Source organism: Silene latifolia, chromosome 3, assembly GCF_048544455.1.
Source record: "Silene latifolia isolate original U9 population chromosome 3, ASM4854445v1, whole genome shotgun sequence".
Taxonomy (NCBI): Eukaryota; Viridiplantae; Streptophyta; class Magnoliopsida; order Caryophyllales; family Caryophyllaceae; genus Silene; species Silene latifolia.
Window position 1 is genome coordinate 141,678,365 of NC_133528.1, and position 19,175 is coordinate 141,697,539.

The 19,175-nt window shown below is 36.8% G+C and overlaps 1 non-coding gene across 1 annotated transcript; it reads left to right on the forward strand.

Moving 5' to 3' along the window:
* Positions 1–15,920: 15,920 nt before the first annotated feature.
* On the forward strand, positions 15,921–16,027 carry LOC141650873 (small nucleolar RNA R71). The gene has a single exon (XR_012546884.1). It is a non-coding gene; the product is annotated as a small nucleolar RNA R71 (small nucleolar RNA).
* Positions 16,028–19,175: the final 3,148 nt, after the last annotated feature.

Below are 19,175 nucleotides of genomic sequence, written 5' to 3' on the forward strand. Positions count from 1 at the left end.
TGCTTAATCTTCGTAAGTGAATTGTCGATTATGAGTGTAGGTGTGTGTGGTCGTGCATCAAATATATGCCTTATATTGGTTGTCTGGTTCGGTTAGTTGATGTTATTGAGTGTAATGAACTTCGAGGACGAAGTTCCTTTTTAGAGGGGTAGATAACATCTCGCGATACAAAAGTACATATAAACAAAAGTTAAAACAAAGTTCTTTGGTGTCTAGTCTTTTTTCCATATATGTCTTCTTTCTATGTTCATCTTTCCGGCTGTGTTGTCATGAACTTAATTGTGGTAATCGATATGAGAACTAGATTTGGACGCTATATCAAGATAATTTGGTCGTGAGTGTTGGAGTAGTCGAAGTCTTGTGCAATGGATGTTTTGTAGTAGTGCAGTTTTATTGTCTTGTGATGGTCGGGATTGGGTACGTCTTTGGGTTATATCAATCGTCACTTAGGTGGCTTACCTCCCCGTTGAGATGTATGGGTTGAACTTCGGGGATGAAGTTCCTTTTAAGGAGGGAAGACTGTAATACCCACGATGTTTAAGGACTCTTTTGACCGATCCTTTGACCGTGAAAGACCTCAAGAGGGGATAGGTGAGAAGCTAGGTGAGGATAAGTGCCTTATGAGAGTGTTTACTCGACCTAGTAAGGACTACTCGGTCGAGTAGTGTGAATACTCGACCGAGTAGAGCTTACTCGGCCGAGTATGTGAGTACTCGACCGAGTATGGATGCTGTTGACGCGTTGATATAAAAACGCAAGTTCGCAAGTTTCATTTCATTTTTCATTTTCGACAGTTCCTCTTTCTCTAACCCTAGTCTACCTTTCTCTCACCTATCACCCATATCTCCTTACACTCTCATTTAGCCTAGAACTCAACCATGGAAGGGAACGGCGTTTGCGTAGGATGGATGCTTGCTTGGTCGTCGTCCGTGTCACCGTTGGTCCGTATCATTAGGTAAGTCGATGTTTGGCTGTCCTTTTCAGTAGATTGTTTGGGGTAGTCGTATAATAGGATGTGGTTATCATTGTAGGATGCGTCTCGGAGTCTGGCTTGACTGTTTGTGGATGCATTTTCATGGGTGGCGATAAGGTAGGGTTTCCCTACTCAGTTCCTGTTTAATTGATTTGAGATATATTGTTGTACTGTGTATGATTGTTATCTGCTGATCATCATCGGAGTGTTGGTGTTGTGGTGGTGTGGTGGTTGTGATGATGTTGTGATGATTGTGGTGGAGTTACTTGCGGGAGTGGCTTCACACCCTAGTTCGCCCTCTATGGAACCCGCCACGGGAGGGGATGTGCACATTAAGGGACATGTTTATCGCTCGTTGATGAGCGGGATTTAGGTGGGGATTGGCTGCGGTCCCCCACTGGCGGCGAGGATTACCTGTTGTGATGGGTAATCTGGCAAGGCTACATACTTTGGTGTGTAGTCGATTACTGTGTGAGATCGGGAGACAGGAGATGGACGATGATCAGCTGGTTGCTTTATATGCTTGTCTTACTTTAATTGATCTGTAAATGACCCCGTGTTGTGTTTTCAAAACTGTGGTGATCCATTCGGTGATGGTGAGCAGTTAGCTTAGCAGGTGCAGTTGGTTTGCTACTGTTGGGGGGGAATCGAGTCACCACACTACCGGCATAGATGTTCTGACGCATGAGCTTTATAGTAGTCATAGTTATCACTTGTACCCGTTTTGTTTTTCGGTTGTAAAGAATTAAAGTAATATATATTATAATGTTCTTTTATTGTCTATTTGATCTACTATCTCGGGTGACCGAGTTGGTAACACCTTCATGCACTGGGATGGTCCTTGGTAAGGCATCCTGGTGTGCGGGGGTGTTACATTTTGGCTCTCATACATACGGATGTGTGTGGACCATTTACCATCACCGCTAGAGGAGGTTTTCACTACCTCATTACTTTTACTGATGACTTGAGTAGATATGGGTATGTCTACTTGATGAAGAATAAGAGTGAATCTTTTGACAAGTTCAAGGAGTTTCAGAATGAAGTAGAGAACCAATTGGATTAAAAGCTTAAGACCCTACGATCCGATCGTGGTGGTGAATACCTAAATTCTGAATTTGATTCTCACCTAAAAGATTGTGGTATAGTATGACAATGGACTCCTCCTGGCACACTACAATTAAATGGTGTGGCCGAAAGGAGAAACCGAACTTTACTAGATATGGTTCGGTCTATGATGAGTCTAACCGAGCTTCCTAGTTCATTTTGGGGTTTTGCCCTCTTGTCTGCAATATTTTCAATAAATCGAAGCCCGACTAAAGCGGCCGATAAGACTCCATATGAGATATGGACAGGGTAGTCCCCCATTTGTCATTCATGCGAATTTGGGGTTGCGAAGCGTACGTCAAGATCAATTCTGACAATAAACTTGCACCCAGGTTTGACAAATATCTTTTTGTAGGATATCCAAGGGAAACACGTGGCTATTACTTCTACAATAAAAACGAGAACAAAGTGTTTGTGGCTCGTGATGTTGTCTTCCTAGAAAGAGAGATTATTTCTAGAAGATAGAGTGGGAGAAAATATGAACTTGACAAAGTTCGAGAGCCACAAACCGAGAATGAGGTAGAGGAGAACATGGAGGATAACGTTCCCTCCTCCTCCAAAACGGTAATTATTCCTAGAAAGTCTAGTAGGATTTCTAATCCACCTGACCGCTACCTTGGTAACATCGAAGAGGATGGTGTTTTCTTACTTTTGGAAAGTGACGAACCCACTACCTACAAATCAACCATGTCTAGTCCCGACTCCTCGCTTTGGCTAGAAGCCATTGTTAGGGTCATATACCCATATTAGACTCATCTAATCTTTTTATAAATTATTTATAATTTATATTTATATGGATCTAGTTGCATGCACAACAAAATAAACAAAATAAGAAAGGAAAACCCGATTTCCTTACATCATATGGACGAATTTAAGGGCACTGGTTTTGGACTCCTTCCAAAGCTAGATCTTGAGCTATTACTATTATGGATGATCCTCCAATAATCTTCATGCATTCAAATGTAGAATGCCTCCTTTTAGTTGCACCCAAGACTATCCCAATACACTAATAAACTTATTAACTAGATAATGTTTATTAGTAACCTTAAATTTTGGATCTAATATAAATATTAATACTACAATAGTATTTTGTGATGATATTAGATTTTAGAACAAATTCTATGCATAAAAACCCATTTTTATGAGAGAGGAAGAGAGATGTTGTGATGAGAAAATTAGAATAAATAAAATGAAAACTAAACTTCTCTAATGTAGTAGGGGGCACCGATTTTTGCTCTTATTGGGAGCCAAAATTGTTGTTCTCAATTTACTTTTTGTCTTCACAAGAAAGGCTAGATGTAGGTCTAGTTTAGGGTAGTCATGATTATGTTTCTCAATTAAAAAACAATAAACCAAGAAGCTATAAACAACCCACTTAAAACCGGCACCCCTTTGGTAAAATGGACTCCATTTTATCTTTTGTAATTTGTAATTTGTAATTTATGTGACATGTGACAAGTAATATGTCATTAGGCATAATAATACATATTTAACAAATAAAATATCATTATATATTAAATAAATTACATTTAACAAATTAACAAGTAATTCACAATTACATGTATATAAAATAGGTCACATTAAGCCTAGTTAATATAATCTACAATATTTTGTGATTATGACTAACTAATTATTCTTATCTCAAATGTTTCATAAATATTAATCAATTTTAGTAATATAACAAATTAATTACTAAATTGAATCTTATTTAATCACATACAATAAGATATATAACTCTCTCTTATAAAATAAATTTGTTCAATTTAAGGATTTAATTAATCCGTATCAATATAGGATTAATTAACTTTTCAGTTTGGGAATCGTCCTATAGGTGTGACCTTGAGGGATCCACTGATCACCATCGTCAAACGACAGTAATGTTAAACTCTAGTTAGCCAATCATTACTGTTTAATGTTGATCAGTTGACTATATAATGGATCATCCCTTATGTATTCTTATTATGAGATTTAATTATGATTTTAAATCATGTGATCGCACTATTGTTGAGGACACATACTCCAACAATCTCCCACTTGTCCGAGACAAGTGTGCGTCACCAATTCTCTTGTCCTATCACATCATCTCCCATTCAATGCAAGGAGTCTTGCAGCTCGTACTTTCATTTGATCATATCTTGAGTGGTTTCCTCGATCTGGAGAGTAGCTATCTGACCGGAATTATCTACCGTAGATACCTTCCGAGCGTGGCCACGCATTTCTAGTTCACTAATCCTCGAGTGGCCCTGAGATTTAGATAACCCTGACAAGGGGTGGACAATTCCTATCGCACTATTCCCTTCGAATAGCCACATTTCACCATGACCCAAAATATACTCATTTGACCTCAGTTACGAAAAATCGTAGAGCATAAATCAAAGTCACTCAGAAACTGTGCCACCTTGGCCGAACAGTCTCTAGTCAAAGAATTGACGCTAAAGAATACTATAGTAGCTCTCGCTACGACTAGGCTTTATAAAAAATTACCAGAATTCTATAAGCGGTCACTGCCCGACAGAGTGTCCCATACAGTCTGTCTATGTGATCGACTAGTCGTCCTATATGACTCTATGGCACTTAAACTTGCCATCAATCTCATCACACTCTAGTCACTTCGAGACGTCACCTCATATAAGCAACTAGGGGCCAATACTATGTTAATCTAGTTCACTTTAATAGGGTTCAACGTTGTCCCTACAACCTATTTGGATATAACAAAGTAATAAAAGAGTTTTTAATAAAACTCAAACGATGAACGCATTATCACATATGTAAAATTGATACCATATCAATTACTACATAATATATAATCCATACTTAATATTGTATATAACTATACATCTCAACTCAATTGAAATGGCATGACTTATCATGCTTAGCCTATGAAGAGGCCTTGGTTAGCAAGTTTCAGCAATACTTTGCACTTTTCCTAACCTTACTATATACTATTTCCCTTCTTGTGAATAATCTTGTATTATAAGAATCTTCTTGAGTACGTGTTTAGATCCAATCTGGACATAGGCTCTCTCTTGCCTTTGAATAACTCCCACTGTCTTCACAGTGTATAGGGATAAGACCTTCGGTTATTGGAACGAACTACCATAGTTCCTCCAATTCATAAAACTGAATCCTAATATGATCCCTTCCTACTTGCATATGTCATTATTGCAAGTGTACTCAATTTTCGTTGTGTATATCTCATTGTTCAATTGCCTGGGATGTTCTTAGCAGATATTCTTCTTAAATAATATAGCCAAGATGGTTCTCTAGCCATCCTTATGTGTTTAGAACATGGTTTTTGTGTAAGTCCTTGCACATAAATCCATCTCAATTCTAAATGCATAGCTTCATGTCTTTAGTACTTCATGAGTACTAACTAATGAACTATATGGCTATATAGAGACTTCTCTCAAAGATTCGATTTGTAACTTTTCGTCATACTCCAAGTATACGAAATTTAAGAATGGTGATACATCTTAGCGTAATGAATTAATCCCGCAGCGGAAGCATGTGGATTCAATTTCTACATGTTCAATACTTTTGAATTTGTCAAGATTCTTATTAACAGAAGAATATTCATTCAACGCTAATATCCTTTTAGAACTATCTTTATAGGTCTGGATACCGTAGAGATGTATTATTCTTCTCCTAAGTCTTCCATCATTCAAAATGATCAATATGTCCCTTACACATAAGATTAGTAACATCATATAACTCCCACTAAACTTCATGTATAAACAGAACTACTCAACAATTCGAGTAAAGTTTATCCCATATACAATTCAACTCCTTAACTTCTACATTAAACTTTTTTCTTAAGTTTTCATCCTACGTTAGGATAGTTGCGATTTTCAAAAACTCATGCATGATAATTTTAAAATCCAACAGTTAAATTATATCCGAATTCAATGAGACGTTGTTGTTGCGTGCAAAACCTTTTGTCACCAACCAACCAAGCTAAATAAACATTTTCATGTTTATGCTCATTTCGGACTTTTGTAGAGTTGAAACTGGATAAAGCATCTTAATAAGTTACAGGTTTGTTACTTCTAAAAATAACATGACTCCTGTCCACTTAGGTTTCGAATAAATAATCACTGATTTTGACCAAGAAGGAACATCTTCACATGTCTTATTCTCAGTTTGTGGCTCTTGAACATTTTCTCCCACTTTGTCTTTAAGAAATAATCTTCTTTTCTTTAATAGACAGTATCACGAGCCACAAACCCTTTGTTCTCGTGACCATGTAGGGAAAATGAGCACATGTTTACTATCGAAACAAGCTACAACTTAGGTGCTTGGCCTAACCATATCTCATACGAATTGTACTTGATTGCTTTAACCATGTTTTGTTTTAGTGGAAAATTTAATGCCATACAAATTTTATAACAAAAACTACCTCCAACTATATTGTAAAGATTCAATCATATCGTAATGAAAGTGAACTTGTGATACCATATCACACTCTTTTTGGTGCAGATAAAAGTCTTCACTTTATTGTTCCCCATTTTAACATTCATTGAAGTTATTCAAAGAATTTCTCTTCTTACCTCATTAAGTGGATACCTAGTATCTACCTAATTCGTTGGTAAAAGAGATGAAGAAGTAATAACCTTTTCTGATGGAAATTGTATTCGACCATACACTTCAAAGTGTAATTAGGGCGAATATCTTGCTCTATTCATAATCTTTTTCAAAGAAAAGTCATGAATTTTCTTGCTTTGAATACAAGATTCGCATACACCAAAGATTCTCAATAAAATGGTTTGGGACACTAGTTAAAACTAGTTTCTAAATGCGATTTTCTATCAAGAATTGAGAAATTATTGGGGTCACCAATATGACATTTATTTTTAGTTTGAATATAATTACCTTGATTTGTATGGTCTCACCATAAACTTAATTGTGGTATGTAAAAGTTCAACGCTTGTTTTAATTGCATAATGGTCAAACTCTTTACCTTTTGTGCAAAACTCAAATTATATTCTTATTTAGACATATTATACATCATAACAATTATTGAGGTACATTTCTAAATACAAAACTAAAATGAGTACACTACAACATTCTTGCTATTCGTCACATGATAATGCCAAATATTATGATGAAATCCACTAATTTGTATCAAATACTCATGATGTGGTATTTGGCAAGAATTCTATGTCAATGTCATAGATTAAGAAGGAATATGTCGGAGTCACACGACCAACTTCCTTGATCTTTACTTATTTGGGCCTTATTTCTATTTTAGTGTCTAACACTTTCTCTTTTGAGCCTAGTTCTATCCTTAACAATTAAGATAGGTACTTCTTATTGCTCCTACTCACTTCAATAATTTCTACTTGATGAAGACTTATCTTCATATAAATTCCTAGTTAATCCTTCACAAGGATGAACTCTATTGTGGTATTTGGTCAATCAAAATTTCTAGCAAATTAATTTACCAATTTAACATTGTCATATTCTTAACTACTTAAGTGCTTGATGACAAGTGTTTAGGTTGAGCAATAGGACTTTTGAACCATATGTATAGAAGAATTATCAAAACATATTTTGACTAATCATTACCTTCTAGTTATATTTCTTCACAAGAAATCATACATAGGTATGTTAGGAATTTAAGATGGTAATCTTATTGACATAGGACAACTCCTATGGAGTTCTATGGAATAGAACGATTCCTATGGAGCTAGTCCACAATGTATGATACGGTTCATTTTAGAAAGAGATTCTTTGTCGTTTAGCAATAGTGGTTTAGCGGAGACTCGTGTTACAATCGAATTGATATCGTATATTAATAGGAGAAATGATAAAGAACAATATAAAATAACGAAATAGTGGGAAAAGAAAACATTCATCGTTATAATTAAAATATTTAAGCATGTTTTAACATTTATATAATGATCTCCACCCACTTATATAAATGATTCCGAGATCCAAAATTCATATTAACTTGGATGTGAGCCAACGAGCCCTCTACACCTTTACTAATATAACTTGCTGGGTTAACCCTCTTAACCGATTCTACAATTAGAACTCTCGGTCGATGAATTTACATTAAGTTCATCTTTAGCCCGAACCTATTGCGGCTACGGTCGCAAAATACCTTCGTTGAGATCAACCAAATTTTTGAAGTGTAATAACTATTTATTACCCCACTTACCCAACGTCAAAGCAAGCACCCCGGTATAATATTTCAATACCGTATTGTACTTATATGAAATTTAGATTCATGGGCTCCTACTATTTGGTAAGGCTAAGTCTCATTCTTTTAAAAGTAAAGGTCTTGTCAATTTATTATCTATCAATTTAAAGTGAGTTAAAAGTTGAATTTTCAATAATTATAATTGACACGGTCGATTACTCGATATGATATGCATATTTTGTTTATGGCGATTTGGCAATGCATGTAACATATAAAGAATAAATGCAAAGCAATAAATAAACTTCCTAGTATGACCTTCCTAAAATAGATTATCAAATAATCTATTACAAATTCGAAAACCAACTCCTTTGGTCCCTTGAACTTCATGTGACACCCTCCCAAGGAAAAACACCGTCTTCACCGGAACTCCTTTCCGAATGGCTCCGTCTTTAGTGGTTCGTCGGTTTTGTTACTCGTCGTCAAAAGTTACCTAGACCAAAATAATATTTATAACTTCACAAACTACTCTACTATTAGTAAAGAGGTAAGTAAAGGTCGGATTCCAAGGGACGGGTATTGATGTAGGATTTTCGATTGCAAATGGTTGTGTCTAAAGGTGTCACAATTTGGGTTGAGGTAGGAGATCAACTAAGCTAAATAACAATGTAAATAAACAAGCAAGATGCTTAAAATGAGATGTAAACAATTGATTAAAAACACTAGGGTGTCATGGGTTCATAGGGGATTCATGGGATTTGATCATACAAACATGTTTTCTACTAGATGCAAGCAATTATTGTCGTGATGGGATCGAGTTAGTGTATATCTTACAATCCCTAGGAAGGTTTGGGTCCCGGAGCCGAATTGATTAGATTGTACAACATCTACAAGTCGACTTAATCCTCCCTATCCAACTATATGCATGGTCTAATGAGACTCGAGTTGGTTTATGTCTTACTAGTCTCATTGAAAACATAAGTGATGGGTAAAAAATGCAAGGATTCATAGGCTCGCATTTCATCAAACATAACATGTGCATAAGTTGAAATCACAACAAGCAAACAAATTAATTATGAAAGCATATTAGATTAAGCATGAATCAATCCCCATGTTGGTTTCCTCTAATTCCCCATTAACCCTAGTTAAGATGACTACTCACTAATTATCAAGTTTAACATGCTAACAAGGTTGTCAATCATACTAGCAAGACAAAACATGATGAATAAATGAAGATGATTAACAATAATTAAAAAGGATTAAGAGAATTATATCTAAAGATGATTCCAAATAATAAAGCAAAGAATAATAGAAGTGCTTGATGATTGATGGAAGGTTGTCAATCCTCCAAATAAACCCCAAATAATCTTCAATTACCCAAAATAAATGACGAACAATAGAGAAATTAAGGAAAGATTAAGAAATGAGATTTGTATTAATGTTAGATTAAGAGTTGATTACAAGATTAAGATGAGATTAAGATTGCATAAGAGGAACAAGATAATCTAATTAGTACAATGGGGTATTTATACTAAGGATTAGGTACATAAATTAGGGTTACTAAGGGCTTAAATGACGATTAAGACTCTTAAGAAAAGTTGAGGAAGTGCTCCTCTCGAAAGAGATGCGTATATCCGAGCGGCTTGGCTGAGGGACGGCTTGCACTGGAGTGGAATCCGAGCGGATTGGGGGTCGGGACGCTCGGATCACAAGGCCTCAAGACGAGCGTCTTGAGCACGGGACGCTCGAACTGTAGCAGGTCGACGCTCGTCCTGGGCACTGCGACGCTCGGATTACTGGGCAGTCACCTCTTCTTCTTTTATTTCTTCAACAATCCTCAAGAATCTTGTTTGAGATGCAAGGATCTTTTTACCATTGCTCAAGCTACTACACAGGCCTTCTAGCATTGTCTTCCCTTTGATGCTTGGTCATTAGATTCAATCAATTTAGCTCTATTTTGCCATGAAAATGCAAGGTTCTTACTCCTTTCCTACCAAGGGATCAAAACCTCAAAGAATATGCAAAACGAAAGACTAAAGATAGTAAATGACCCAATTATGCACTAAAAAGCATAGGAACGAGGCTAATTCGGGGACTAAATGTGCTCAAATATGAGTCACATCAAATATCCCCAAACCGAACCTTTGCTCGTCCCGAGTAAATAAGTGACAAAAACTAGGACCCTTATTCAAACTAACCTACTAATATAGCCGATGTGAGACAATTAGCGGGTCTCACTCCGCCCCTTCAACTCACAACAAGACAACCATGAGGTAGGATGCCTTCTTGTAAGGCAAGGTGGGGCTTGACAAAATGGCGATACATCCAAGCACTAAGGCACACAAAACAAGTAATGGATGCATCTACAAAAACGAATAGCCACTTTCCTCATCTAAGTGGCGGAAATTATCTATAAAGGAAACAATCTAAGGGTACACATTCCATCATAGATACGGTTTCTTCAAACTACTAAGCCTAGAAGGATACCAATAAATCACCTCCAAGTTGTGTCAAGCTAGGGTACCTTTATCCTCAATCGTTAAATGCTTTCGTCAAGAGTAGACTCCCTATGGTGTTAGAAACACTGGAGGATCGCGGAATTCCCCTTCTTGCCTAGACAAGAAGAAGGATCGTCCCCTCTCTACCATGCAAAAAAAGTGGATACGATGGAAAAAGGGATCTATAGAACTTTAAGTTTCATGTGGGAGTTTGCTTTTTGTTGTTTTTTCCCCCAATTTCTTGTGGCATTAACACTTTGAGAACACTTTCTTTGCTATTTCTTTCGACTTTTAGCATTTTCAACACTTGACAATTTTCAACTTTTTGCATTTTCTTTTGAACATTTTCAAAGTCACCCCATTTGTAGGGAGGGTGCTTATTTTTGAAGCTTTAGAAGTCTATTTTTTCTCCTCTTTTCATTTGATATAATTTGCAAACTTTTTCACTTTTCATTTCATTTCTTGAACTCAAATTTGAACAATTTTTGTGCCCATTCCCTTTGATGACAAAAATGTGGTAGAACACGGATGATGGATGGTTGCATGGTTTCAAGGGTCACCTTGGAATAAACGGTAGCCAAGGAGTTATCACACCACAAGGTACTTTTGACTAGGCCTTAATCCATGGGTCAAAGGATACTAGCATGACACATCCTAGGGTGTTTTACAAGTATTCTAACAAGCAAAGTCTTGAAGAAAAAGTATCTACAAGGGCCTTATATACACTTTTCAAGCTTCCCAAATAGATGGTTTCACAAAATTTTTCCTAAATGCAACTATATGCCATGATGCAACTAACATTTATACAACCTAATGCATATGCTTCTACCAACTTGTATGCCAAATAATCTAGATGCAATCCTAAATTCACATTGTTTATACCGCATCAATCAAAATAAAGCCACATAGTCATTAACATAAAGACGAAAAAGGAGATTGGAAAGATCATACCATGCGGTCTTCAATATCCTCATGTCTCAGATGTGGCGTAGTCGATCAATGTGAAAAAGGATGAACAAACACAATATATACAAAATAATATATACAAGTCTACATTACAAAGGAAATGAACATGTTTTTGGATTTTTGAATTTTTTTGTATTTTGTTTTAATGAAATTAAAAGACATATTTTTGTATTTTTCAAAATTTTTTAATTTTTATCATATTTGTTTTAAAAAGTCAAGTTAGAATTTCCCATCCCCACACTAGTATGGGCATTATCCTCAATGGCCAATACGATAGAAAATTATGCAATCTATATGAAAATGCATGATTTCTAAGCTAAATGCAAATTATATGACATATAAACAAGAGTGAATGCAAACTAAGCTATGCTATATGATGCATGGTTTTTGTTATGTTGGAGAGCATAATTTAGATTAGCTCCCAATGCATATGCATAAACTTCCCCAAACCAAAATAGACACTATTTCTAATGTCAAAAAATTGGGGGAGTTCATGCATAAAGATGTTATGCATGAAACTACATTTGTCATTTTGGATTTTGAATGTGGGAACAATAAAATAAACACCTCAATGTGACCGAGGTGTGAGTCCTCTAGATGATGCTAGGACTCCAAATTATGATCAAGATAAAAATTATATGAAAAACAAGAGAAATAGACAAACCTCAATCTTCGCCCATGGCGTCATCACTATCATCTCCATCATCATCACCAACTTCACTTGAATCATCAACATCAACCTCCATAGAGCCGGAGTTATCATCACTTGTACTTGAACTTCCCTCTTCTTCCTCACTACCCTCTTCTTCCTCAATATTCCTTAGAGCCTCCACCTTGGTAACTTTCAAAGAGCTTAAGAACTCTAAGGTGAGGGATGAGTAAGTCAACTCTCCGGATAATCATCTAGTTGTTCAACAACCGGAATAGAAGTAGAAGCTTCCATAGGAGGAATAGACTCTTGAATTTCCAACCTTGCATTTTGAACCACCAATGCCTTAGATGCTTGAATATCTTGAAGAACTTGTTGTCTTTTGGAAAGGTTCTTCTTTGGGGGTGCCTTACTTCCACCTTTTGTTCTTGCCATGCTCCTTTATGTAGTAACACCAAAGATAAGCTTGATTTCTTCAAATTTCAATAAGACCCAAATCGATTTAGGATAGTTGAATGTTGCCTTGTATCCCAAAAATCGACTCAAACTTTGAAGATGTTTGTGTTTTAATCACTTGTTGTTGGCAAAGGAGTGATTTATTTGTGTTTTGAGGAAGTTTGGATTTAATTTGGGTGATTTTGGTTGGGAAATTTGATGTTGGTTGATGGAGAGAATGAGGGTTTTGAGGGTTTGGGGTAGTGTTTATGTTTGAATGAGGAAATGAATTATGAAAGTGGCGGTTTTTAATCCCGTTATTTTTTGAAAATCGGAGGGGGAGACGAGCGGGCAGCAGTCGGGACGCTCGGATTCTTCTGATTTTGGCTTCAAGAAAAATGCACTGGGGACGAGCGGATTATCAGTAGGACGAGCGTCTTTTTAAGTGGGACGAGCATCTCGAGTTGGAGACGCTAAGATTCCTTTCCAGGGAGAAACCCCAAATTTTGCCAGTGATAAGACGAGCGGATTTCCTCTGGGACGAACGTCCTGGCTGAGACGAGCGGATTCTCAAGTAGGACGCTCGGATTCTCGCCGACCCAAAATTTTCTTTTCCAGTTTTCACAGACGAGCGTATCCTACCCGGGACGCTCGGATTGTTCTTTAGGACGAGTGGATTCCCATCGGGCCGCTCGGAATGTCCCCCGCCATACGGATTCAGTCCATCCGTGGGCATCTCGTAACCCATGTCATTTACTCTTCATTTCTTGTGGTCTTCATTGTGGGGGCACTACGAAGGCTTGGATAGCCTAGGCAATTGCTATCCCCACATTAAGGCAAAACACTACACATCAATAATCACATAAGTCCCTCCCTTACTTCTCTCAAAATGATGAAAATCTTGATCAAGGCATAAAAATGTTAATCCAAAATTGACAAAAATGCAATACAATAATTAAAATGCAAGTTAGGGAGTTAGAATATTTACAAGTGGTGGTTTAGGGAGGACTCCACCAAACTCTCATCCAATAATAAGATGTCAAGGGGGCATGTTCAAGGTGTTGTTGATGTTGCTCAACACCTTGAAGAAGTAGTCGAAAGCTTGTTCATTGTCATGATAAAGATCTTCAATAGACCTTTTCACTTGTTGTTCTTCATGGTGGTCTTGGGTCATAGCATTACTGATATAGGGATTGAATATCCCTTCAAACTCATCACCCCAAAGACCGCATACTTCATCTACTTGTTCCCCGAAAATGTCATGAGTTGATGAAGACAACTCTCCTTCTTTCTTGTCTTGGCCAATGAGGCCTTCTTCTTCACTTGTCATGGGTGAGCTTTTCAAGCTCTCTTTGTTGAGATTTCCTTGCTCTTTGAACGGAGCATCATCCACTTTCTTCTTCCAATGAAATGCCAACTTCTTCCTATCATCTTGCCGGCTATAGTGATCAACCATAAAACATGGCTCATGTAATTGGGGAGCTCTCATTGTCTTGTCAATATTAAAAGTGATTGTTTCATCTCCCACTTCAAGGGTGAGCTCTCCATGTTTCACATCGATCACCGCTCCCGCGGTGTGTAAGAAAGGTCTTCCTAAAATGATAGGAATGTTGGAGTCTTCTTCCATGTCAACAATAACAAAGTCCACCGGGATGAAGAACTTGCCAATTCTTACCAAGACATCTTCCCATACCCCTAAAGGTGTCTTTGTAGATCGATCCGCCATTTGAAGTGTGATATTAATGCACTTGATTTCTCCCATTCCTAGCCTCTTGCACACCGAATACGGCATGACACTCACACTTGCCCTAAGATCACATTGAGCTTTGTTGATCGTGGTGTCGCCAATGGTACATGGAATGGAGAAACATCCCGGATCCTTTTGTTTTGGAGGTGAACTTCCCTGTAGGATGGCACTACTCACCTTAGTGAAAGCAATAGTCTCAAGCTTCCGGATGGATTTCTTCTTCGTAAGAATATCTTTCATATACTTTGCATAGGCCGGAACATGATTGATTAATTCCGTAAATGGAATTGAGACTTCCAAGTTTTTCACAATCTCCATGAATTTTCCAAGTTGGTCATCAAACTTAGGCTTATCTTGACGACTTGGAAAAGGAAGTCTAATCACAATAGGCTCTTTCTCTTTAGCCTTCTCTTCATTCTCCTTTGAAACTTCTTGAATGGTGGGTTCTTCTTCTTTAGAGTTTTCAACAACTCTTTCCTTGTCACTAGCATTCACAACATCTTCATCAACGGGCCTTTTCGGCCCTTCATACCTTGTACCACTCCTCAAATGGATGGCACTCACCGATTCTTGTCTTGGGGATTACCTTGAGGTGGTAATTGCCCCTTTTGTCTTTGTGAACTTGAAGATGCTAATTGAGACATTTGGGTCTCCAACATCTTTGTGTGAGCTAGTATGTTGTTAATGGTGATGTCTTTTGCTTGGCTATCCTTTTGCATTTGAGTGAAAAACTCTTGTTGGTTCTTTTGCATTTGGAGGACCGCTTTTTAAACATCAAAACCTTGGTCATTTTTTGATTTTATGGAGTTTGATTTAAGTAACCTTGGTTTTGGTTGTAAAAGGGTCTTTGAGCTTGGTTTCTCATTGGAGGTGGGGTGTATGTTGGTTGAGGGTTTTGAACATTTTGGCTTTTGCATGAAAGGTTGGGATGGAATTTGGTGTTTTCATTGTAATAGTAGGAATAAGGGATACCACTCTTGTATGCTTGGACATCATTCACTTGTTCACTTGTTCCCCTACATTCACTTTGGTCATGTCCCAAAGTTCCACAACTCTTATATACTCCACTTGGAATTGATGAAGATGCCACCATGGCATTCACATGTTGCTTAGATTTGGAGGCTTCCTCAAGCTTAGCCATAGCCTTCTCAAACTTCAAATTAATGATATCAATATGAGCACTAAGTTGAGCACCCAATTGAGTAATAGAGTCCACTTCATGCTTTCCTCCTCTCGTAGCCTTCCGAGGGCTACTATATCGTGAGTTATGGACCGCCATTTGCTCAATCTTGTTCCATGTTTGATTATCATCAACTTCGGTAAACATACCATTTGATCCCATATTGAGAATGTTTCGGGAGTCTTCATATAGACCATTCCAAAATTATTGTACCAAGAACCACTCGCTAAGTCCGTGATGAGGACATGAGCGGCAAGTTCCTTTGAATCGCTCCCAAGCTTCATACAAAGATTCTTCGTCCCTTTGTTTGAATCCCGTGATTTGGGCTCTTAGCATGTTAGTCTTTTTCGGAGGATAGAATTTCTTGTAGAAAGCAAGTGCCAATTTCTTCCAAGAGTCAATACCAAGAGTAGCCTTATCAAGGCTCTTTAACCATTGTTTCGTGGTACCAATCAAAGAAAAAGGAAATAAGACCCATCGAATTTGGTCTTGAGCAACTCCGGTTTGAGAAATCGCATCACAATAATCACAAAAAGTCTCCATATGAGAATGTGGGTCTTCACTAGGCATCCCCCCAAATTGGCTTCTTTCGACTAATTGGATAAATGCTTATTTTGCAATGAAATTACCGGTCAAATGTTGTGGTGTGGGAGTACCATTTGGTAGGTTCTCCTCGGTTGGTACGGAATGTGATGAAAATTTAGGCATTGTGGGTTGATTTTGTGGCGGGTTATTTGGTTGAATGTCCACAATCTCACCAATACCTCTCAAAGTATTTCTAGCAAGTCTTCTATTGTTGGTCAAAGTTCTTTCAATTTCAAGATCAATGGGTAACAAGTTACCTTGTGATCTCCTAGACATGCAAAATATCAAACAACTTGAAAACAATTAGAACAAACCTTGAGGAGTTTTACTTCCCCAAGGTAAAGAAACACACAACTAAAAACAATCAAAGAAAATCAAATCAAGTTAACACCGTCCCCGGCAACGGCGCCATTTTTGGTTCGTCGGTTTTGTTACTCGTCGTCAAAAGTTACCTAGACCAAAACAATATTTATAACTTCACAAACTACTCTACTATTAGTAAAGAGGTAAGTAAAGGTCGAAGCCCAAGGGACGGGTATTGATGTAGGATTTTCGATTGCAAATGGTTGTGTCTAAGGGTGTCACAATTTGGGTTGAAGTAGGAGATCAACTAAGCTAAATAACAATATAAATAAACAAGCTTACATACCACGATTAAGTTTATGGTGAGACCATAAAAATCAAGGTAATTATATTCAAACTAGAAATAAATGTCATATTTACAAGACTCAAGTTGGTGACTCCAATCATTTCTCAATTCTCGATTGAAAATCACACTTAGAAACTAGTTTTGACTAGTCTCCCAAACCATTTGATTGGGAATCTTTTGGTGAGTGCGAATCTTGTATTCAAAGCAAGTTAATTCATAACTTTTTCTGGAAAAGGATTATGAATAGAGCATGATATTCGCCCTATTTACACTTTGAAGTGTATGGTCGAATATATTTTCAATCTGAGAAGGTTATTATTACTTCTTCTCTTTTACCGACGAACTAAGTTGATACTTGGTATCCACTTAATGAGGTAAGAAGAGAAATTCTTTGAATAAATTCAATGAATTCTTCTTATGAATTCTTCTTATGAAGTACTTAATAAAGTATTAGTACTTTATTTAGGATGAGAACCATGAAATAATGACTTTATTTTACACCAAATAGAATGTGATATGGTATCACAAGATCACTTTCATAATCACACCCTATAAAGATAAGGTGTGTTATAAGGATACAAAGAATCTTATACGATATGATTGAATCTTTACTATAAAGTTGGAAATAGTTTGTATCACAATTTGTCTAATATTTATTTATTCCACTAAAACAAAACATAATTAAAGCAATCAAGTACAATTCATATATGATATGATTAGGCATGGTACCTAAGTTGTAGCTTGTTTCGGAAGAAAGCATGTGGCTTTGTAACCCAACCATCACAAGAACAACAGGTTTGTGGCTCGTGATGCTGTCTGTTAAAGAAAAGAGGATTATTTCTTAAAGACATAGTGGGAGAAAATGTTTAAGAGCCACAAATTGAGAATAAGACATAGGAAGATGTTCCTTCTTGGTCAAAATCGGTAATTATTTCTTCCCAACCTAAAGTGGACAGGAGTCATGTTATTTTTGAAGGTAACAAACCTGTAACTTATTAAGATGCTTTATCTAGTTTCAACTCCACAAAAGTCCGGACTAAACATAAACATTAAGATGTTTCCATAACTTGGTTGATTGGTAAGAGGTTTACACCAATTGCAACACTTCGTAAAAATTCGGATTTCATAATATTTGACTGTTGGATTTTAAAATCATCTTCCATGAGTTTTGTAAATCACAACTATCCTAAGGTTGGATGGAAACTTAAGAAGAAGTCTTAAGTAGAAGTTAAGGAGTTGAATTATATGTTTTGATCATGTGATAATTTTTTCTCGAATTGTCGAGTAGTTCTGTTTATTCATGGAGTTTAGTGGGAGTAATGTGGTGTTACTAGTCTTATATGTAAGGGACATATTGATCATTGTGAATGATGAAAGACTTAGGAGAAGAATAATACATCTCTAAGGTATCCAGACCTATAAAGATAGTTCTAAGAGGATATTAGCGTTAAATGAATATTCTTATATTGATAAGAGTCTAGACAAGTTCAAAAGTATTGAACATGTAGAAATTGAATCCACATGCTTCCGCTGCGGGATTAATTTATTACGCTAAGATGTATCACCATTCTTAAACTTCGTATACTTGGAGTATGACGAGAAGTTACAAATCAAATCCTTGAGAGAAGTCTCTATATAGCCACATAGTTCATTAGTTAGTACTCAGGAAGTACTAAAGATATGAAGCCAAGCATTTAGAAATGAGATGGATTTATGTGCAAGGAGTTACAGAAAAACCATATTCTAAACATTTAAGGATGGTTAGAGAGAACCATCTTGGCTATATTATTTAAGGAGGATATCTGCTAGAAACATCCTAGGCAGTTGAACAATGAGATATACACAACGGAAATTGAGTACACTTGCAATAATGAGATATGCAAGTAGGAAGGGATGATATTAGGATTCGGTTTTGTGAATTGGAGGAACTATGGTAGTTCGTTCCAATAAGCGAAGGTCCTATCCCTACTCACTGTGAGGACAGTGGGAGCTATCCTAAGGCAAGAGAGCCTATGTCTAGATTGGATCTAGACACGTACTCAAAAGTTTTATAATAAAGATTATACATAACAAAGGGAAATAGTATATAGTAAGGTTAGTAAAGTGCAAAGTGTTGCTAAGACTTACTAACCAAAGCCTTCTAAGAGGCTTAGCATGATAAGTCATGCCATATTAATTGAATTGAGATAAACAACTATATACAAAATTAAAAATGAATTATAGATTATGTAGTAATTGATATTGTATCAA